This window comes from Megascapheus bottae, chromosome 3 (assembly GCF_031878675.1).
Source record: "Megascapheus bottae isolate mThoBot1 chromosome 3, mThoBot2.hap1, whole genome shotgun sequence".
In the NCBI taxonomy this organism is placed as follows: Eukaryota; Metazoa; Chordata; class Mammalia; order Rodentia; family Geomyidae; genus Megascapheus; species Megascapheus bottae.
This window is the reverse complement of record NC_143511.1, coordinates 52,814,692-52,838,890: the sequence shown is the minus strand read 5'-3', so window position 1 is coordinate 52,838,890 and position 24,199 is coordinate 52,814,692. Positions and strand designations below refer to the sequence as shown.

At 32.9% G+C, this 24,199-nt stretch overlaps 1 long non-coding RNA gene across 1 annotated transcript in view; it reads left to right on the top strand.

Annotated features, from left to right (window-relative positions):
• Window positions 1–24,199, top strand: part of LOC150065491 (uncharacterized) — a 95,862-nt gene that overhangs the window by 41,848 nt on the left and 29,815 nt on the right. The window contains exons 2-3 of the long non-coding RNA XR_016534780.1: window positions 9,122–9,237; window positions 14,465–14,575. This is a non-coding gene — a long non-coding RNA (uncharacterized LOC150065491). The remainder of the gene's footprint in view (window positions 1–9,121; window positions 9,238–14,464; window positions 14,576–24,199) is intronic.

The window sequence follows — 24,199 nt, the reverse complement described above, 5'->3', positions numbered from 1 at the left end:
CATAGTATACCAGGTACCAAAGTCACCTACAGTAAAAAACAAATGCTCAGGGCTTGAGCACTGTCCTTGGATTTTCTCAAGGCTAGAGCTCCACCACTTGAGCCACAGCACCACTTCTGGCTTTTTATCATGTACGTGGTACCAAGAAATCAAACCTGGGTCTTCATACATACTAGGCAAGCATTCTACCACTAGGCCAAATTCCCAGCCCACAAATGCCTTTATTTTTAATGACCACATACAGTCTTTAATTTCCTTTGGTGCTTAGCAGTGTGTTATTTATTTTCTGTCTATGATTGCACTAAATTCTCTTCTCATATTGGTTTCTAATTTAATTCATTTCGATTTCTATCAACTGAGAGTTTGTATGAGTCAGTTTACTGAGTCATAGTATGTAGCCTATCAAATTATTCCAAGAGAATGATCTATGTGCACTTCAATATATTTTTCTTCCCATTGTTAAGTGCAGTTCCCTATGCATGCCTATCAGTTCTATTTATGTTATGCTGCTATACAAATTATTTATTCCCTTATTGATATTATTTTGCAGAGTGATTTATCCATTGTTAAGAGAGGATATTAAACTCTCCAAATATTACTGATGTGGCTGCTCTCAATTTGTTAGTAGATGCTTCAATAATTAGTAGATGCTTCATATATCTTAGGGCTGTGTTTTGGGGGTACATATATGTTTATCATTGTAATATCATCCTGCTGCACTGACCTTTTTATAATTATTGATTATTGTATTATATATATAAAATTGAAAAAATTAAAATCTGCTTTGATGTTTAATCAGACATCTGGGCCCATTTACATATAGTTTTGGGGTTTAGAATGTGGATTGATTTTTACTTTTCTATATTTTTACATTTCTCAAAAGTTTAAACCATTAGCATAGATGACAGTCTAGTGACTCTGTTGCTAATTACTATACTTGAAAAATTGTATTAAACAAAGTAAACCAGACTTAAAGAAATAAAGGTTGTATGTTTTCCTTCATTTGTAGTAATTAGAATGTGCCTACAAATCTACAAGTAAACATAATGGATACTAAAAGAAAAAAATTGCACCTGGACATGACATATTAAACAGGGCTGTAACGATTCACACAATGAGGCCAAAAGAGAATTTTCTTAGGAAAGAATCACAAACATTCAATAGCTATGTGTATATGATTATATAAAACGATGGTTATCGAAATGAACTCCAAGAAATGGAAACGAGTTTTTGGTTTTGTTTTATGTTTTCCCTTTTGCTTTTGTTTTTTTTCTCCTTTGTTGCAGTTTTTGATTTCTGTAACTTTTGTATGTAAGTATATCAGTTTGGGGAAGGCTAAGTTATAGTAAGTGGGAGAAAGGATGAACAACTGTAGCAATGAATTTGGAGGAGAGGGTGGTAAGGAGGAAAATCAACTGGGAGAAAACCAGGGAGGAGGTAACACTGTTCAGAAAGAATGTACACAATATCTGACTTATACTGTAATGCCTTCATAAGTCACCTATAGAACAAATATAAATAAATTTAAAAAGTAAAATTTTGTTCTGATATCAGGATAAACTATGCATATCAATGCCATTTTTTTTTTGCCAGACCTGGGCCATGAACTCAGGGCCTGAGCATTGTCCTTGGACTTTCTCAAGGCTAGAGCTCTACCACTTGAGCCTCAGCACCAATTCTGGCTTTTTTTCTATGTATGTGGTATCAAGGAATTGAACCGGGTCCTTGAGCATGCTAGGCAAGCACTCTACCACTAGGCTAAACTCCAAGCCCATCAATGCCATTTTATAGGAAAATTTAGCTGGTAATTTTCATCATGATAAGTATATTTACATCTGTATGGCTATATACAGTATTTCATGGATATATGTTTCTATTTATTTGAACTATCCTTAATCATTTAGTAAAAACATATTTAACATATTTTCCATGTGATAATGGATTTATGTTATTAAATACCATACTAGCATTTAAATAAGCACATCTTGGTGTCACAAAAATTCAATTTATTTGCTTTCTACCTTTCCTCCCTTACTTGCAATTTTATAGAACAATTCACAGTAACTTAGTGGCTCATCGAAATTTTCCATCAATTTATTATGAGCTTTGAAGCATAGTTTCTTCCATTGTGCATGATATATTATAGCATGAATGTTGCTGATGATACTGACTTTTCAGTAAATCTTTATTCAAAGTGTCAATTTTTAGCTTTGTTTTTATTACAAATTGTAAACTAAAATGGTGTCTGAACTAAGGATATTTTCTATTTTATATAAAAACAACAGAAAGTGTAGAAAGATATCCTTAAAAGTGCACTTGAAAATCTTCAACTTTAATTTTAGTTTTTGGTTACTAAAAGGAAAAATCCCACAAATAAATATGTAAGAGTTATTGTTTATTCTCTAGCCAGGGGAGCAGTTAAGTTCCAGCTCACATAAAGAGATGACATTATTTTGTATTCAGTGTCTGAAATGAGTATTCTTTACGTATAAACATTGTCTCTGTTTTCAGAAGTCTCCATGAAAAAGATCATCTCATTGATTCTGAGATTTGGTACTCAGTGATTATTATAGCTGCATATTTGTGGAAATGCACTTTCAAGGTTGTTTATTTCTATTCGCCACACTTCATACCACAGAGTAGTACCTAAAAGTTAAATGCATTTTCTTGAAATGAGCCACATGATAAAACAGTGCATAAGAAAGAGACAATAGGGTGCAGTGTGTGTGCTGTGAAAATGTATAAACCAGATGTCAGCAATGCTTGAGCTCAGTTGTAGATGTGTTAATTTTCCCCTAGATCTGTGCAGGAAGCTGGCAGGCAGAATCCCTTGCCTCACAGATCAGGGAAACAGCTCAGTGAAAGCTCAGAGGCAGAAAATGCAATTGACAAGGGAAATTTACTAAAGTTTATTTTTTTAAGTAAGTGAGATTTTTAAAGGACATTTTTTGTTGCTGTTGTTTGTTTCAAATATTTTCCTAATAATATCTTCAAAACACAAAGTGTAATGGAATAGAATGGAAAATAGACTAGAATGAAACAAATAAGATAGAATAGAATATAAAGAAGTTTTGAATTCCAGTCACCTAGTGGCATAATCTATCTCTATTCTCTATGAGATTGAACAAAAGAAGGATGAGATATTGACTTCCTGTACTTATTATCTAAGTATATGAATCAACCAATATTTCTCCGCAGAGATCATTAAATGTCTTTAACTGAGGGTTTTAAATTTATATAGGTGCTTGGGAGTGGTCTTTTCTTTTTCTCCATTATGCCAAAGAAATGGATGAAATTGTAGAACTGTATCATTCAGGAACCTAGGAAACCAACATAGATAAGGAGCTAGATTTCCTTTGGAAATCTGAAAGTTAACCTGACTAAAAGGATTTCACAATCTTTACAAGTGAGTGTTGAAATTTTATGTTTTTCTTAATCCTAAAACTTTATTAGACTGTATAAATACATATGCACTCAAAAATCCAATACATGTCCTGCAAAATTTAAAACATGAGGGAAATGGTTTGTTGGGTAGGATGAATGAGAATGTTGAAAGGAGTAACATTAATCGACTCATTATATTCAAAAGTTTTTTGTGAATGACAAACTCCTTTGCACAACTACTTAAAGATAATAAAAATACTAAAAAATAAAACAATTTAAAACAACTCAAACATGCTTAGGAAAAGCAAAGAAAAAAGATGGGAACAGAGGAAATAAGGAAAAAGATATACTGAATAGTCCCCAATGAAACTTCATATTATCTCATAGAAGACTCCATAAATTTAGCTTCCTAGTAGAGGAGATGCATAAAAGCAGGTAAAAATGTTACTAATTGATCTGAGTCATAATGATTATGAATTTAGCTATTAATCAGTACACTAATGATTATCTAAAGAAATAATTATAGCCTAAATATTTCAAGTTTTCTTCAATTATTAAAAACTCAAGGCATTTTAAACATTTTTATGCTCTGTTCTAGGATCTATAAAGTAACCCCAAATGAAGAATAGTTCATTTTCAACTATGCTAAATTGATCATAAATATGATTGTCTTAACACAAAGATCTCATAATGAAGTAACTGCTCAAGACCAAAAATCATAATTGAATTTATGATGTATACACATCACTTATGATCCAGATGCACTGACTTTCTACTTATCAATATTAGTGCTTCTCTTGCTATGTTCAAAACACTAGACACTTTCAATCTTCATGTTGTTTACAAGGAAAAGAGAAACAATTACCTCAAAATTACATTTAGAATGATTAATAGAGTGTACTTTCAGATGTGAAAAATCTAAATCCAGATATGTCTGCCCTTTTGAATACTCTCTATCCATTATGCAATACTGTATTCCAATTAGATCTCACTACCACTCTTGTGGGTATGTTTTTAAATAAGGAGAGAAACCCTATCACATCCTATAGACAGAATCTACTAGACAATGTAGTTAAATATATTTGGTGACACTAAAAGAGGTAAAGGTATATGCTACAATTTGATTTTATTTAAGCCCATGCAGAGAGTAGTTCCAAAAGGTTAAAGAGTACTAAATTCACAGTAGTTATTAAGAAGTCATTTTGGATTTAGTTTCTTTCTAATTGATGGAGAAATAATTTGTTATGCTCCCAGAAGTGCCATGCTCCAATTAATACAAACCATGGTTAGCACATTGGTAATAGATTGGTTATACAGCACAATAAAGTCAAGACACTCAGGGCCTTACAAGGACAAGTGTTGGGTCCACCTTTTCTGGACCACAGGTTAAGCCAAAGACAGATACAGACGACTTGGTGAGATCATCAGTTGCTTACTACAAATATCACCTCTGGTTATTCTGCTAGAAAATATCCAAAAAATATAGATTTCAGGCCACATCTGGGAAGATGCATTTCTTATAAGTGATATACTTCATAGTGAAAACTTGTAAGAACACAGATTACTAGGAAAATAACTAATAGTAAATGAGCTCCAAGATATGGAAATAAGAGGTTTATCTTCGTGATTGTTGTTCTTAATATACTATGTGAATCTACTTCTTTTCTCTTCTTTCCCCAGTACCGTTTATCTCATGTTGTTAAAACAGGGAAGGTAAGTGTAAAACAGGATGTGTGGGAGGAAGTGGGAGAAGGGGAATTGGGAGAAGAGACTGAGAAGGGGTTACAGTGTTTAAGAAGTAATGTACCTACTATATGATGAATGTAACTGTAACCCCTCTATACATCAGTCCAATAATAAAATTACAAAAACTTTAAAAATAACTAATAGTATTGACATTTTTTTTGCTAGTTGTGGGGCTTGAACTCAGGGCCTGAGCACTGTCCTTGGGCTATACTCAAGGCTAGCACTCTGCCACTTGAGCCACAGCACCACTTCCAGCATTTTTATGTATGTGATACCAAGGAATTGAACCCAGGTCTTTGTGCATGCTAGGCAAGCACTCTTTACCACTACGCCAAACTCCTGGCCTAGTACTGACATTTTTACATAATACTTTCTGCTAGTTTTATTAAACTACTAGTAAGTTTAATTAAACATTTTTGTAATAAATATCTCTTTGTCATGAGTCAGTCATGTTTGAAGCTATACTAGGACTTGTTCCTATTTAGTTAGCAATTCATAATAACAATGCAGGGCAGAAAAACTAAATTGATAAACTCTAACTTAAATCATTTTAACAATGACTTAAGTGGCTGAAGAATAAACAATATTTTTCAAGTTGCAAGCTTACTTTTAAGTAATTTATGCTGTTTCATTGTAACATATGTTACAACATAATACCTGTAACAGTGATTTTTTTAATTGGAAAAACATGGATAATAAAGGAAGTTCTAATAAACAGAGCAAAATGTTAAGAAAGAAGTAGAAGATGGAGTGGTCTAAATGAATAAGTTAAGTACAATTGCTCTAAGCACAATGTTGACTGACAATTTATGGGGCAATTCCTCAATTGTATTGATAAAAGTGTATTTGATTTTATGCAGGATGCTGGTTATAGGGATATTTTCTAATATACTCTGTTATGAGAGCACCCAATTACAGACATTTAATGTGCTAAAATGATTTTAAAATGCATACAGTGTATTTTATAGAAAGATTTGCACTTTTATTTAGTGGGTCAAAATATATCCTTCACAGTTAAGACAGAACCATTGTTTAAAACCATTAAACACTTTAATTCATTATTTTATTCCATGAGTGTTTGAGATGATTATAGCCACAAATGAGCAATCATCTTTTCTACACCCATACTGCTTCCTTCAATCAGTGGCCATTGGGATTCTATGTTTAAAAATAAGTTTAGAGCTATTTCCTTTGTTTCTGGTATATTTTTCGAATAATAGATGCAGAAAGACTCTCTTACTTTTATACTGAAGTACACAATTCTATTTGCTAAAGCTGAAAGAGACAGTCCTTGACGGACATATCATAGTTCACTAAAATGGAAAACTGACATGACACCAAGAGGAAAGACTAAGAAAGCTGATGACAAATCTGAAAACAATCAAGTTTTCCGTCTATTCAAAACATTAAATAATAGTATTCCACACTGATGTCTGCCACACTGGTGCTCACCTCTGCTTTATGGCCTTATTTATTTATTTGTATTTATTTCATTCGAGCATGTTTCTTAACAAATTAAACACACTCAAGAAACTTTGCTTTTAAAAGCTTCCATTTACCAAAAGGAATAGAATACTAAGAGCAAAACAAACCTTTTTATTAAATAATGGAAGAGGAATGATATCAATAAATTATTTTTAAAAAATCTGGTCAAGAAATTTCTCCCTAACAGTCTTTTGGTGCCCAGAGTTCTAATGGGTTTATGATTACTAATGGCTTTTTAATCTCATTGTCTGTAATGTTAGAGTTTTAAATCTATTTACCTCAATTTCCTGACAAGCATCAGAAACAAAGAGGGTATTTGCTGGCTTTGGGGCTTTGTATTACATTTTTTTTATTACATTAGAAAGTGTGTCCAGACATTTGCTTCAGCAAGTTGACTGAAGACTTTTGAGAGAAAGGAAAACAAAGAGAAAATTCATCAAATAGTTTCAGAACCAGCACCACAAGTGACATAATGGTTTATGTTAAACTCACTGAGTGTAAGTGCTTTGGATTCCAAGCAACTTTTGCTAATGTACACAGCTGGTGAGTTTAGAAAGGGCCAGCTGGAAGATACATGGTTCTCTTTCATATTATTTGCATTTGAATTTATTACATGACCATTTGCTGATCACAGTCCTTCATGGTCAAAACTTTGCTTGCTTTAGATATCTTGTTTATCCTGTGTCAATAATTAAAATGTATTTATATTCTCTTGGTACAGAGATAACAAAGAGAGTCACAGAGATCATCTTTAATTCATGTATTTTCCCTTGTTTTCACTTCTCAAATATTAAAAAGTTTTTCAAAAAATTATCTTATGCTTCCTTTCTAAATTTTTACAACTAAAGGAAAACCAGAATAGAGTTCACTAGTGAAAAATCAAAAACAAGGAAAAGATATCAATAAAGAGAATCATAAATGCCAAATGGCAACATAAACAAGATATTAAAAGACTATTCACTTACCTTGGTTCTTTCATAAATAATACCATAAAATGAAGCCCAAGATATTTATTATTTATCCTAAAAATATCTAAGAAATGAAATTTACTTCTTCTTATAGAAACAAAAAAGTTAGTTTAAAGAAATTGTCTAAATAATAGAATATTATTTTAAACAATTATTAATAAAATTATTGACTCATTTATTTAACCATTTAGTGCTATTCCAGTGCTCCCACTGCATTTTTATGACTTCATTATTATTCTCTGATAGCATGGTTTGACAGTTTTTACATAAATATTATTGTGCAATATGGCATGAATTCTATGACATTTACTTATTAGTCCCATGCTAACCACAGTTCTTGTGCTAATAAGAGTCGCAATTATTTTAATGGAACTCAGTAGCCCAGTTGTGGAATCAAGGTTATTTCTGATTGTAAATAATGAAATATGGACTTGTGATACTTTCTGTAATTAAATAAACAGCCCGTATATTTATAAAATATTTCTCAAAACATGAAATATGGAAAATAAAGGATGCTTCTCATTATTTCACTAACTAGATAATTAGAATAGTTAATTCTCACAATATTTTTGGTTATTGACACTCTTATCCTATTCTTGTATTTAAGATAGGTAGATGATTGATATACCCAAAATAATTAATATGACTTAAACTTGTTTTAAAGAATAGAATTATTAAAACAAATAATGCAGTTATATTCAAAACAAATATCTCATAGAACCACATAATTGATCACGTGCATGAAAAGCAGTTACTAACTAAAATGTAATAATAGCAGTAGATTCTACAATATATGTTGAGATTACCTTCTATTCTTTTTTTCATATATTTTTATTGTAATTAATAGAAAGGTTACATTATAATCAACAAATAGAAGGTGAATTACTTCACATACATTGATACCTTTCTCATGTCTTGGTCCCCATTTCCCTCCCCCCAGTCCCACCCCTCATCTTGTTTCCCCCCTTTCCCTATCTGATTTCAAAAAACCAAATACACATATATAAAATATATCAGATAACAAGCTGAGAAATACTGTTATAACAATATGAGATAGCCAAGGACAGCAAAAGAGAGATAACATAGTACATTAAGGACAACAGTCACTCATTATATGACTTTTGTTTCTATATCCTAGAGATTTACAATAGAATAAAACCTAGATACATAAGGCCACATAGTATAACACTAAATGAAAGGATTACCTTCTATTCTTAATGGTTTACAACATACTTTTCCTCCTTACACATTCAAAGACAATAAATTAACTCTTCAGTCTTCTTCCATACAGTAAGTCAGTCTCTTAGTTTCAGCATTCTCTTGAAACTACTAGTTTCAGTATGTGGCCAGAAAGAGGAAATAAGAGCTAGGGGTTGTGATTGAATGCCTAAACCTAGAATATGTGTACATAATTTTGACTCTCAGTTCAGAGACTGGAACGCATCCAATGATGTTGCTCAACTGTAAGCGATATAAGCCATATAGGAGGAAACACATATTCAGCCAACATTCAATTTATTTCTTCTTTCTTCTAACAGAAAAGAATAATGCAATGAGAACACACAGGATTTTCTATATTTTACTTGGATGGTTTCCATCAGTTGGGAAAATTTAATAGCAAGCAAAAAAATACTATCATCAAAAGAGCAAACTGGTAATGTGCTTTAAAAATAGTAAAGACAATGTTTTAAATATGTTACAAATCCAATGGACACAGGCATAACTGTACTCTATAAGCATATTGGAGGTTGTCAGTTTTCTTATGTATGACAAATTACTTTGTAAATGATATGATATGTGAAGTAACTGAAATTGGAGAAAGAATATATGAGTAGTCTTAGTTTCTCCATCCCCTGTTTGTGGTTTGGGGCAAAATTCAACATTATGAGACCCTTCAATGACTACAGAAATGAAACATAGCTAACTCACAGACACATGAAAAAATCGAATATTTACAGAAATATTAATGTTGGTGTATAAAATTAACAACAGATTTTGTTGTCAAACAATTGAATTATTACAAATTAAATATATTTTAATTGTTATTGTTTTCATATTCCCATGAGAAATCCTAAGAAAATTCTTTGAAAATGTGTGCCTTTCAAAAATTAAACCAGCACACGAAGTAACAAGATCTCTGAAAATATTTTACTTGAAAATACTGTCTATTCTGTCTCATTCTCTCTTTTTAATTCATCATAATACCAAACCCTCCTTTTGTAACTAAATTTTGCACTAATAATAGACTCAAAAAATAGAATTCACACAAAACTGAGTCAGAAATTAAAAGATTCTAACATAAGTAAAATAAAGAACAAAATAACAAAAAGACCTAAACCAAGCAATGAATATATAAAATAAAGAATTTACAAAAGAATTTTTAGATAACAAGATAGGTCTCTTTCTATTCCCTCAAAAGAATGAAAGCAAAAATATATTTTACAATATAGTTATGTAAAATAGAAATATGTCTCTAATTAGGTTGAAAAGTTGGTACAATATAAGAAATAAATCTTAGCTTTAGAGTAATTCTATTCTAGATGTACAACAATATATATTCCAGGAAGTAGATACTTGAAAGAGATGGGATTTGGCCAATAGGCTGTGGTAAACAAATGAAGAGAGGAGAGAATACAGTAAAAAAAAATCCAATGCATACTTTAAAAATTAATTACAGGGGAAGTAGTCTGGAAAGGATTAGTTAGTATGTTGAAAGTGGTGGCATTGATCAAAACACATTTTGATTATAAATTGCTTCGTTTAATGACAAAACTTTTGTACAACTACTTAAAGATATTAAAAATATTTCTTTAAGTGTTAGTTGTAGAAAGAAAATTTTTTATAGAAATCACTAACAAAATGAAATAAAATGATAAAGTAGACATGATAATCAGATGACACAAACAATATTTAATAAATAATTCATTTTATACAAAAAGGAAAACCTTATGTATATTAATAGAGTATAAATAAACTAAAATGAAGCTCATCTATGGCTTGTTCTTTTTAAATAAGTATTGTTTTGAAGCTTGTCTTAATGCCATGGTGTAATTTGAGTAGGATTTATCAATTTTAATCCTTTCTTTTGGCATGAATTAATTGACTCTATACTAGTGTATTTGTCTCAATTCTGAAGTTCTTGTTGGTTTTAATGGTTTCAGTGCTTACTGTAGTAAGCGTAAATTATAAATAGGTGCTATTGACAGAAGTTACATATATTAAGCATAAACTGATATATATATGTGAACCTCTATGAATGAGAGGGGAATTTCAACCATAAACGCTGAAAACAAATGAAAAGTAATAAAGGCACAGAGCAAAGTGAACAAAAATGGTATAGGGAATTAGTTTACTTTTTCATATATTTATTTTTTTATTTCAATGCATAGAGGTGTTACAGTTACATTTGCCAGATAGGGGTGCTTTACTTCTCACACATTGATATGCTTTATTATGTTTTTGTCCCCATTTCCCTCCCCTCACTCCCTCCCCTCATTTTCCCCTCCTATTTCAAAAGTACATAAGTAAACATCTATGTAATTAGTTTACTTTAAACCAAGGCTCACTCAAGTAAAATCTTAAGTCTGAGAAAAGATAATACTCTAAAAAATAAGAACCCCCCAAATAATTTTGTGAAGGAAATCAGCATTTATTGAAAGTCTCCATTATTTTAATCCTTACCTTGAAATATGTTGTTTCAGTGAGAAATATGACTGTTTTTGTAATAATCAGGAAAAATAACCCAAAGATAAGTAATTCCATGAAACTACTATATGGATATGGATTTTTTGTTTTTGTATTTACTCAAATATTTTCCTAGCCAAATCCCATCCCTACAAGCTAAACTAAAATCAGGTCACAGAAAAGACCAACTTCAGAAAGTCCTGGGGCTTGAACTCAGGGCCTGAGTACTGTCCTTGGACTTTTCTCAAGGCTAGAGCTCTTCTTCATGCATGCTAGGTAAGCACTCTATCACTAGGCCAAACTCCAAGTACAGCACAGAAAATATCTTAAGGGACTGAACTGACACATTCATCATGGCAAGCTTTGTAACATATGATGACTAACTAGAGTCTAGAAAGGTTGTTTGAAAGCTAAGGTAAAATAACACTAGTCAGAAAAATGTAAATAAATCAAGTATAAGAATAAAGTACAGAATTACTGAACAAGAGCAAAGAAATGTAACCATTCTCAAGAGCATTATTTACCACAGGGAATATATGGAACCAACCCAGATGTCCCTCAGTAGATGACTGGAACAAGAAGGTGTGGTACCTATACAACAGTAGAATTCTATGCTGCCATCAGGAAGAATGCCATTGCCCCATTTGTAAGGACATGGAAAGGCTTGGAAAAAAAATCATCTTAAGTGAAGTAAGCCAGACCCAAAGGAAAATAGGCTCAATGGTTTCCCTCATTTGTAGTAATTAGTGCACATCTAGGACTCTCCTAGCAGAGGATTACAAAAGCTCAAAACCTAGGTACATAAGGTCATCTAGGATGAGACTAAATGAAAGATCTCTAGGCTATGGAAACAAGAGCTTTATCTGGTGTGATTGTTCTTCTTAATGTATTATGTTATTTCTCTTCTTTTTTGTTGCCCTTTGTTTAATCTCATATTGCTACTGTATCTGACTTTGTTACCTGGTATATTGTATATATATTTATTTGAAATAGGAAAAGTTAGGGGGGAAAACAAGAAGATTAAGAGGGGGTAGGAGGAGGGCAATGGGGACAAAACATGAGAAGGGGTATCAATGTGTGAGAAGTAATGCACCGTCTATCTGGATAGGGTAAGCATAACTCCTCTATACATTATCCAGACAATAAAAAAGAAAAAGAAAAAGAGAAAACACATTTGTTTTCTATCCAGTTCAACATAAACCTCAATAAAAATTATATTGGACCATAAAATACATGCGTAAATTTCAATGTTAGTGTGAACACATATGAGTGTTCTTTAATCACTTATCTTTCAAGTTACTAAAATGTACATTTAAAAATTTCAAGTTTTGTAGCCCTTGCCCCTTTGATATATAAACTAAGTAGTTTTTGCCCCTTTGATATATAAACTAAGTAGTTTTTGTTAATTACACAAAAGTTCCAACTGCACCAAAAAGTAACTTATTTGGTTCTGTTGAGTTTTTACTACGGTATAGTATTTGATATCCAGTGTTTTACTGAGGTAATGTGTTTGGAAATTATCTAAACTATTATAACAATGATAAAGTGTTATAATAGAACTAATCAGAACTTTATATCATCCTAATAACTTAGAGTAAATTATAACCAAGCTAAATAAGTCTGAAGAGTATTTGATAATGTGTTAAATGAAATTTATTAGTTTCTTCTAAAAATTAAAAGAAAAAGCTTTTGGTAACAGTTCCTGCTTGTTAGTTTTATTAGTGTGTGTGTGCGTGGCAGAGAGAGAGAGACAGAGAGAGAGGGGGGGGGGGTTGGGGTCCTAGTTGCTATCTCTGAGCTTTTTTGCTCAAGGCTAGTAAGGCTAGTGCTCTACATTTAAGCTGTAGCTCCACTTCTGGCTTTTTGGTGGTTTATTGGAGGTCAGATTCTTGGCATTTCTTGTTGAAACTATCTTTGCATAGGGATCCTAAGATCTCAGCCTCCTCTGTAGCTAGGCACGGTGATATTTTTATTGTATATTTTATTAGTATAAAATATCTTGGTCTTTCTCTTTTTAAGTGACCAAGATTATAATTCTAAATCACTCTTAGTAGACAATAATTTAAGGAAACTTTTCAAACTCTGTAAATGAAAAGAAAAATACATTGCTGCAGTATATGGCCCATTGAAATTCCTTGGAGGCAGTATAAGTTTAAGTGCTGCTTTTATTTAGCCAATTCTATCTTTAGATATTGATTTAATTCTTTGTGTATGTATTTTGTAGTTTTTCAAATACTTCTGTACAGTATTCTGATGGAAATATTTTGTTGACTGCACACAATTTTTGCATGCCTATCTGGCATAAAACTAGACACAAATGCCAAATTTTAACTAATGTGATCTTGAATTTTCTGACTGAATTACAAGAGAACTCTGAGGCATTTTTTTCTGTGTGAATTGTTTAATAATTTTCCACTAAATGTTGAGAACAGGTAGGCTGAACTTCTCTTAAAAATGATTTTCCATATCTGATCTCTCTTACTCATAATTAATAAATTGGTATTCAAAAAAGTTTCTCTGGTTCATAAAATACATGGGTATTTTAAATATAATTTCAGAGTCAAAAGTCCAACATTCCCAGAGAAAGAAGGAGACACAATTGGTAACAAAAAAGCAATGCTATCAAGTCCCATTTCCTTGAAATCTATTTGTATGCTTTTGATGCCTCATATATGAGACACTCTTCCACATTAATGCAGATACAATGTGAAATAGAGCTTCTTCTGTCAAGAAATTTTCACTCAGATAAAGACTGCCATGAAATTAGTAATCACTTTTTATTTAATACATCAGTATATATAATTTTTGCAAGAGAGCATTTTAGATAAATATTATGTTTTGAAATATGAGTCAAAACATTTGTAATAATAAAGTTGTAACATGAAATGTTTCATTCTTGGGCTTTCTTAGCATCCAGTTTCATAAAATTCTATATAATCCTTCATCTCCTAAATTAAAAAAAATGTATTGTTAGTTGACCTTTCTATATTACAGTGAAATATGTGGGTAACTTAAAGTGGGATTATTTTTAAGCTCATTGAGGCTAAGTTACAAGTCACCCACTTATTATTTAGAAGCCAAGAAAAGATGATTGAGGTCAGATCCAATGAAACAGAAACAACTGAATAGATTCAGCTGATGGAATATATTATCAAACACAGGCTAGTTTTACCAATATCATTTTTCTACTTCATTAGCTTCATTTAGCCAGAAGGCTGCAAAGAAAAACCACAGATCTCTTCATCATTACTCGATTTTTATCAAGCTGTGAGGAAAACAGCAAGAAAGCCATCACTGCAATCCAAAAGGTGAATATGAATAGATCTGTTCCTGTTACTGCCTTTACCTCCAGAATCATCTGATGACACTTGATGTACTTTCATGTAAAGCAAACATTTTAATCAGTGGCAATGTTCACTCAGTCTCTTTCTTATCATCAGCTCTAGAAATTATGCAATGGCTTTTGGAATTTATACTTAGAAAACGTGTTTATCTTTAATCACAGGCAACCAGATCAGATGAATATTTAATATCAGGTGAATAACTAGCTTTTATCACTGAGACCTACGATGGAATAACACATTTAGAGAAATCACGACACCTTATACTTTAAAATATTAAAGCAAAACTTAATTGATTTTTTTCCAAACTAACAGCATGTAGGAATACACTCTATATCCTAATGTAGTTCTTCAGGCTTTTCTTAATATGTAGGATTTTAGATAGCCTAAGATGTTATTTATTTATTTATTTATTTATTTATTTATTTATTTATTTATTTTTGCCAGTCCTCGGGCTTAAACCCAGGGATGATCACTGGCCTGGAGCTTTCCCAAGGACAGAACTCTACCACTTGAGCCACAGCACCACTTTCAGCCTTTTCTATTTATGTGGTACCGAGGACTCAAACCTGAGTCTTCGTGCATGCTAGGCAAGCACTCTTCAAATAGGCCAAACTCCCGGTGCTAGCCTAAGATTTTCACAGTAAATTAATTTCCAAATAGTAGTTCATTTTCATCAACTCTTTTTCATTTTTAATTTCATCAATTTTAAATTAACTTTGTCTTGACAGATATTAAAAGCTATTTCACAAACTCATAGTTGCTTTGCCTTTCCTAATTTCTAACAGTTACATTGTTAAAAAGTCAAAATCCTCATCTTTTTTATGACAATTGTCATTATTGTTTTTTAATATTAAATATCTCTTTTGCTTAGTGAATGAACACTCAGTGAATTTTCTAAAAATTAGTGATATCTTGATGTAATAGTTTAGATTTAGATCCCTGCAAAAAGATCTGAACGGGTTTTCTTCTAGAATTATAGCATTTATCAACATGTCTGAAAATATCTTTCATTGAAGAGAAATACAACCAGATATCCCAACTGTTCAATTACAGTGCAGGCCTTTTATAACAATAATATATTTTTGCTTATGTAGAGTCAGATTTAGCCACTGCCAAAGAATGGTATTGAGGCAGAGTAGACTTGGGAAAATGGGGCATTGTAAATGTCCACCAGCAATTAAAAAACTCAAGCCTACAATAGGGCAAAACCTGGATACATAAGGCCATATAGGATGAGGTTAAATGAAAGGACTTCCAATAGAAACAAGAGCCATATAAGGTGTGACTATTGTTCTTAATGTACTATGTTATTTTTATCTTATATTGTTATTTTATATATTATATATATGTTTATTTGAAATAGGAGAGGGAAGGGAGAAAAACAAGGTGAGGGAAGGGCCTGGGAAGGGAAATGGGAACAAAAACATGAGAAGGGGTATCAATGATTGTTAAGAAATGTACCTTCTATCTGGCAAATATAATTTAAACCTTCTATTAATTAAAATAAAAATTACCAAAAAAAACCACTCAAGCCTAAAGCAAATAGAGTAGACTGATATTTACCCATTAACTTTGCCCAAGGTTAAGGAACCATTGTCATCTAGGGGAAAATGAAACAGGATGGATGAGGGTAAAAGAGGGCTGATGAAGTCAACTCAGAAAGAAGGTATTTAGAAAGACAGAAGCACAATCTTTGGTTCTAGGAGAGACAATAGGCCACCTTCCTTATCTCCAGGATGAGCATCTGTATTAAGGCAGGATTAACACCTACTTGCTAGAAATGCCAAAACAAGGTGAGCCAAAAACTTAGTGTTTGTCCTCAATCACCAATAATTGAGGGCACACATAAACATATATATTAGCATTATGTTTATGCCAGATCCTCTCTTTATCACAGAAATACCACTAATGTCAGAGTTTTGTGTCTCTCCTATTAAGACCTACTAAGAACACCCACACTCTGTTAAGAGTGTATCTTTGCCTTTCTGCTTGTCTGTATGCTTTCTGTCCACCTGTCTGCTGGCTTACTTGTTTATTCAGTAAAGCTTTGCCAATTTTTTCTGACATTATTACCAGAGATTCTTTTTTTTTGTCTGTCATGGGGCTTAAACTCTGGGCCTGGACATTATTCCTTAGCTCTTTAGCACAAGACTAGCACCCTACCACTTTGCCTGGGCATTGTCCATGGGCTTGACAGTTCAAGGAGAGCACCCTTTCCCTGGAGCCACAGCCACACTTCCCATTTTCTAGTGATTAATTGGAGATAAGAGTCTCACCATCTTTAATGCCTGAGCTGGCTCTGAACTGAGATCCTCAGATCTCAGCCTCCTGAGTAGCTAGGATTACAGATGTGAGCCACTGTGCCTGGCTCAGAAATTCTGAGCTCAAAGTCATCAGGGACTCTAAGTGAAAAATCCTATCTTTAGAAAAAAATTTCATAAACTCTCACCTGGATCTTGTGAGTGTGTTTCGCCCATGGAAATTTACTCAACTATATACAAAAATAAAATTAAGTTATTTGCTAGAAAATGGTAGAACTGAAGAATATGATGTTAAGTTGTAGAGGAAAAAGTCTCATAAAGAAAGCTGTCTTCTATTTGAAGACTGAGGGGTGGTGTGGGGTTAAAAGACAAAAGAAAAATGAAAAATCAGCAGGCACTGATGGCTCTCACCTATAATGCTAACTACTCAGGAGGTTGAGATTTGAGGGTTATAGTTTTAAGCTAGTTAGACAGAAAAATCCCCGTGAGACAAATCTCCAATTAACTACTCAAAAACTGGAAGTGTAATCGTGGTTTAAATTGGCAGACCACTAGCATTGAGCAAAGTAGCTCAGGCACAGTGCTCATGCCATGAGTTTAAACTGCATGGCCAGTAAAAGGAAAGGAAACTAAAGAAAAGAAAAAAGAAAAGAGGGAGAAAGAAAGAAAGAGAAAAAAGAAAGGAGAAAAAGAAAGAAAGAAAGAAAAAAGGAAAACATGAAAAACAAGATCATTCATATAAAAGGAGAATTATAGATTAGATGCAAGCAGAGAGTTAATAAAGGGATAGAATATCACAGATGAATATTATACACATGTCTGAAAATACTGTAGTCAAACTCTTACTTTTACAATTAATATTTCCTAGTTTTAAGAGACTAATTGTATTACTTCCCCACATTTCCCTACTCAGTTTTTCTCCTGAAATGGTAAAAAAATAAAGGTTCCCAGACTGAAAGTTTCTATTTGATTCAGTAGCGATAACACCTTGGAAGAAGCAGCCCATTTTTACATTTTCACTTTTTTCCAAACAATGTGTATGCCTCTTTGATGCTTAGAATCTGAAAGGCATTGCCATTTCAAAGAACGTGGGTGTTTTCAAGTGAATTTTGTTTCACAAGAAGTTCAATACAGTTCATCATTGGAAAAATTCAAATTCTTAGGTCACACATAACACAGATTCTATAATGCTGAGAGCATGGACAGCAGGGGGTGCTGGAAATCATTAGGATACATTTTTTGAGGGTAAGACCACTTCAATGAAAATATTCTACAAGCAAGTAACCTTAGAAGCTACCAAATAAGGATGGGATACATTTTTCCTAGATATGACATTAGGTCATATCTAAAATTATAGGTCATCTCTATTTTCTCTTTCCATTTAAGTTATGTTGAGAACATTATAAAAAGGACTTAATCTAATACATGATTAAACATCAGGATATTCACAATTTTGAGCAGGGAAACAGAAATTATTAGTGAATGGAAATAGAAAGCAGAGTGCAGCAGACTTGCAGGGTAAAAGCAAGGCTAGAGATACACAGTGGGTGGGGAATATTTTTTAATTATTTCAAAGTGCATACAAACAAATTGGACTTACAAACTACAAAGGATTAGTTTGGAATTGTTTTCTTTCACCTATCAATTCAATTGTGATTTAAAGAGCATCTCTTTCTTTTTTTAATCTATATTAAAACCAAAAGGAGTAAGAAATCAGTATTTATTTTTAAAAGTTCTTTTTTATTGTAAATAATAGAAGGGTTACAGTTATATTCGCCAGATAGAAGGTGCATTACTTCAAAAACATTTATACCCCTTCTCATGTTTTAGTCCCCATTTCCCTCCCCCCACCTCCTCCCTTGGCCTTGTTTTCCCTCTTCCCTTAATCATTTTCAATGTATAGATTTCAATGTATGGGTCTCAAGTTGAGGGGAAGCAAAGCAAAGAAATATTGAGTGCTTACTTTTAAGGTGCTACCATCTCTCTAGTGAAAAAGACAGATGTCTAAATCTCTATAGTATTTAATCTCCCTCCATCCCTCCATCCATCCTTACCTCCCTCCTTCCATCTTCCCCTCCTTCCCTCTCTCCCTTCCTTGCTTCCTTGCTTCCTTCCTTCCTCCCTCCCTCCCTCCTTCCTTCCTTCTTTCCTTCCTTCCTTCCCTTTTTTCACCCTCCCTCCCACCATATCTCCCTCTCTCCTTCTCTCTCTTTTCTTTCTTTCTTTCTTTCTTTCTTTCTTTCTTTCTTTCTTTCTTTCTTTCTTTCTTTCTTTTTTAAATTTTATTGTTATTGTAATGTATGAAGGGGTTACAGTTATATTTGCCAGATAGTAGGTGCATTACTTCCCACACATTGATACCCCTTATCATGTATTTATCCCCATTTCTCTCCCCTGACCCCCTTCCAATCATCTTGTTTTCCCCTCTTCCCTTTCCTGTTTCAAATAAACAAATAAACCTATATGCAATATGCCAGGTAAGAAAGTCGGATACTGTAACAATATGAGATTAACCGAAGGGCAACAAAAGAGAAGTGAAATAACATAGTACATTAAGATCAACAATCACAGAAGATAAAGCTCTTGTTTCCACATCCTGGAGATTCTTTCATTTAGCCATATCCTGTATGGCCTTAACCTACAAATATTTTTGTAACATTTAGGCCATAAGGATAGATCTGTTTTTGCCCAGGTTGTATTTCTTCCTCTGTCCTGGTTCTTCCTCTTTCTTTCTTTCTTTCTTTCTTTCTTTCTTTCTTTCTTTCTTTCTTTCTTTCTTTCTTCTCTTTCTTTCTTCTCTTTCTTTCTTTCTTTTTCTCTTTCTTTTTTCTCTCTCTTTTTCCCCATCTATCTCTTTCTATGTTTGCAAGGTCAAAGGTAATTGGCACCAACTCAGGAAAAACTAGTAGACTTCAGAGAGTGACTAAACTCTATTCTGAGAAAAACTGTAGAAAATTATTAATAGAGAGGATTGCAAAAAAGAAAAAGTCAGTTTAAAAGAGACAAAAGTCCTAGGGCCAATAAATAGCTCTATGGACAGTACAGCATATCCAGGATATGGTGTGGTAATAGCAATGCTGTGTGCTCAGAAACCTGTGTTTAGATATAAAGAAACCTTGAAGTTAGGCCCAGTGACTCAAGCTTATTCTCTAGCAGCTTGAAGGGTGAGGCCAGGGGATCTGGATTGGAGCCTATTCTGGTTTAATAATTTGTGAAGCTCTATCTGAATCAGTATCTGAGAAAAGAGGAATGTGCCCATCATCCCAGTAATGAGAGAAAGCACAAATAGGAGGCTCATGGTCCAGGTTGACCTAGGCACAATTCAGGAACCTATGGGAAAATAACCGACACAAATGATACTTGTTGTGTGGTTCAGGCTTGTAATGTAAGTGTAAAGTCCTGAGTTAAAACCTCAGTACTGCCAAAGCAACAAACCAACAAATAAATATGAAATAGAATCAGTGCTTGGATATAATTTTTTTCTTTGAATCATTAAAAATCTCACAGGTATAGGTACTGTCCTTATACAGTTGTAACAAAAAGCCGGCTAAGTGGATTGGATTATTTTGATATATTAAGAAGAGATTTGCATATTAATTTTGTGTTATGCAATCGAAGTATATGAACGAAATCCAATTCATTTGTGTAAGTAATTTTAGTTACTTTACAGTTTTTGAAGAAGGTATAAAATAAAGTAACAAAGAGGAAAATAAACATCTGATATAAAAATATAATGACAAATTGTAAAGAAGAATATAATTTCTTATCTTTGGGCCTCACTAATCTAATATAAATACTATATAGGATAGTGTTTAATTCTAAGATATATAATATAGGACAAAAATTTGTAGTATAAATGTAATGAAAACTGTGATTTGCAATTATTTAGATGCATCACTATTGATATAATAGTCTCTTCCCCATTTTAATGAGTTTTATATTAGTTTCATAGTTAAGACCAAATAGTTTCATTTCCAACATTTCTTTAAAAAGCAGTTACAGAAAAACCATAGATTAAATACCTTCCTAATAAGAATGTTTCACAGAAGAAAATAAACATTTCACAATGTGATAAAAATATTTGCTTTTTTGTAGTATTAAGTTTATTTCCTTTGACATTGCTGGATGTAAGTTTAGACTATAACATGAATTTGATAGATATATGTATTATATGTTTTATTTCATTTTGTGAAAGTATGATTTACTTATGTATGGATTAGAGATGAATTAGCAGAAAAAAACAAATGGTGTATTCATATGTGCCTCAAAAAGGAGGTCATTAAAAACATGGCATCAATTTCAAACTATTAAACCCAGTAAATATTTTTTGAGAGCTTATTCAGTTCTGAGTAATCATTTAATCCCTTTGATTCTTAAATCATTTTGCTTCCAAGAAGTATATGTTTCAGATTTGAAATAATTCTTCCTCTTGTATTGTCTGAAATTTGTGTCAACAAAGCAATGACAACATTACATTATATATCCTCATATATTTACATTCATCAGGTAGTGGGTGAATTGCTTCTCGAACATTGGAACCCTTTCTCATGTTTTTGTCCCCCTTTCCCTCCCCCACCCCTTCCCTATCATCTTGTTTTCCCCCTTTCCCTTCCCTATATCAAGCAAACAAATAAACATATATTTTGAAATATCTCAATATCTATAGCATATACAAGATGGCACAGACATATGGTGATTTTCTTTGCATGAAATATGGTAAAGGGGAATTAAAGGTATTCAAAGGGAAACATTTTTAAAATTTTATTCATATATTTTTATTGTAATTAATAGAAGAGTTACATTATATTCACCAGATAGAAGGTGCATTACTTCACAAACATTGATACCCTTTCTCACGTCTTGGTCCTCATTTCCCTCCCCCAACCCCCACCCCTCATCTTGTTTCCCCCCACTTCCCTATCCTATTTCTAACAACCAAACACTCATATATACAAAATATCAGATAACAAGGTGAAATACTGTAACAATATGAGATAACCAAGGGACAGCAAAAGAGATAAGAGATAACATAGTACATTAAGGACAACAATCACTCATTACATGGCTTTTGTTTCTGTATCCTGGATGTACTTTCATTTAACATCATCCTATATGGCCTTATGTATCTCGATTTTGTTCTATTGTAAATCTCTGCTTGGAGAGTCCAAGGTTTATATTAATTATGTCAAATGATGGAAACCATTGAGCCTGTGTTCCTTTGAGTCCTGCTTACTTCACTTAGGGAAACATTTATTTTAAGGGATGTATTGAACTTGAGACAAGACAGTGTTCTAGATTACCCATGTGATTACCAGGTCATCCTGAGTGTACTCTTACATTAGAAGATGGAAGCAAGTTATACCTAGAGAAGATGGGATGATGGTAGTAGTCTGATTAGAAGAATGTGGTGTAATGAGCTCTACCATGTTTGCCGTTGAATATGAAGGATTATGAACCATAAGAAATAGAGGATTTATAGAAGTTTCAGAAATAAAGGTACACACTCACACACACATACACACGCGCGCGCGCGCACACACACACACACACACACGAGTTGCATTTAACGAATGCTTTCTTTTCTTTTCTTTCTTTTTTCCTTTTTTTTTGTTCTTTTTTTGGTTGGTTGTGGACTTTGAACTTTGGATCTGGGTGCTGTTTCTGAGCTCTTCAGCTCTAGGATAGAGCTCTACCACTGAGTCACAGCACCACTTCCACTTTCCTGGTAGCTAGCTGGAGACAGTCTGAAGGACTTCCTTGCCCAGACTGGCCTTGAACCACAGTCCTCATGTCTCAGGCTCCTGAATAGCTAGGCTTACAGGCCACCATCACATGGCTAATGCCAGTCCTGGGGGGTTTGAACTCAGGGCCTGAGCATTGGCCTTGGACTTTCTCAAGACTAGAACTCTACCATTGAGCCACAGCACCAATTCTGGTTTTTTTCTGTATATATGGTATGGAGGAATTGAACTCAGGTCTTCATGGTATTCCAGGCAAGCACTCTACCAGTTTGTCTCTGACCTCTTATTCATGCCTCTCATGGGAAAAGTAGCCAGTACAGAAGAGAAGATGTCACAGAGCATACATTCACATTTACTAATACAAGAACTAGTAACTGTTTATATTTGTTTATATGTCTATCATTTGATTAACCCTCTTTGGACATTAAAGAGAATTTCAAGGTATTACTACAGAAGGAGAGTTGTTATATTATAAAGGAAATGATTCCAGTGGAGAACCAGAAATCATGATTGTATTAATATGTATCACAAAGCATCCTTGCTAAGAGTCACAGCGTTGATGGAAATAATACCTACATACAAGGAAGATTATTTTACCTGCCAATGACTGCTTCAATAATGCAGGCAAAGATGCAGTCATGAGAAGCATATTTCTGTCTGTGCATATGACATGATGTCATAGGCCTCATATGGACTTACAGGTTTGAAGAATGAACATTATCCCTATCCTTGGTTTGAAGAGTGAACATGTATGTTAAGTGAAAAATTCTCCATAAAGCAAAATATTCTTGATTTATCCAAATCTGCTGAACTAGAAATTTGGAAATATCTTTCTTAAGATAAAGATACTTATTGTACCTATAGCTATGAAACCTTATGAAACCACACATATTTTGATAATGGATGTGTGTGGGGGGGGTAAATTTTGAAAAAGAGGAAAAGCTAAATTCATTCAGTTAAAAAGTAATTCAAAGGAGTATCTCAGCTATTTTTTTATGGACCATCAAATTTCTGTATCTTGTAATGCGTTGAAGCAGCCATGTCAAATGTAGAACAAATGCTATTGGAATCTGTTCAATTTCATTTTAAAGCTTTCAAAGTGAATTTTTGACACTAGATTTGGAAACCTTTAATAATGTTCATCTAATCTACCACTGAATCGAATGGGTAGTAGTCAGAGGCAGAGTCTACACTTCACAAAATTTCTTTTTTTTTCCATCTAGCAAATGTTCTGAATATTCTTTGGATATTTGAATGAGTACTGTTTCTTAGATGGCATATTTTCCCAGTTGTAAAAGAATGTCAACTGCTTGTTTTTGTATATACTATGTTAACCTAAAACATATTGCTGTTTTATTAGCAAAAATCAAACACATAACAGAACTCTACATTTGATGATGATTCATGCACTATTTTATCTTTAATGAAGCTGGATGTAACAATTGTTGAAGTATGTAAGTAGCATGCCTAAATAATATAGATTGGTCTCTTGCTGTACAATTCTCTTAGGCTTTAATTTGCTTTGCAGCAATGTTGCTTGATTTTTTTTAAAGTCCAAGAATATTTACTATCACATGTAATAGCAA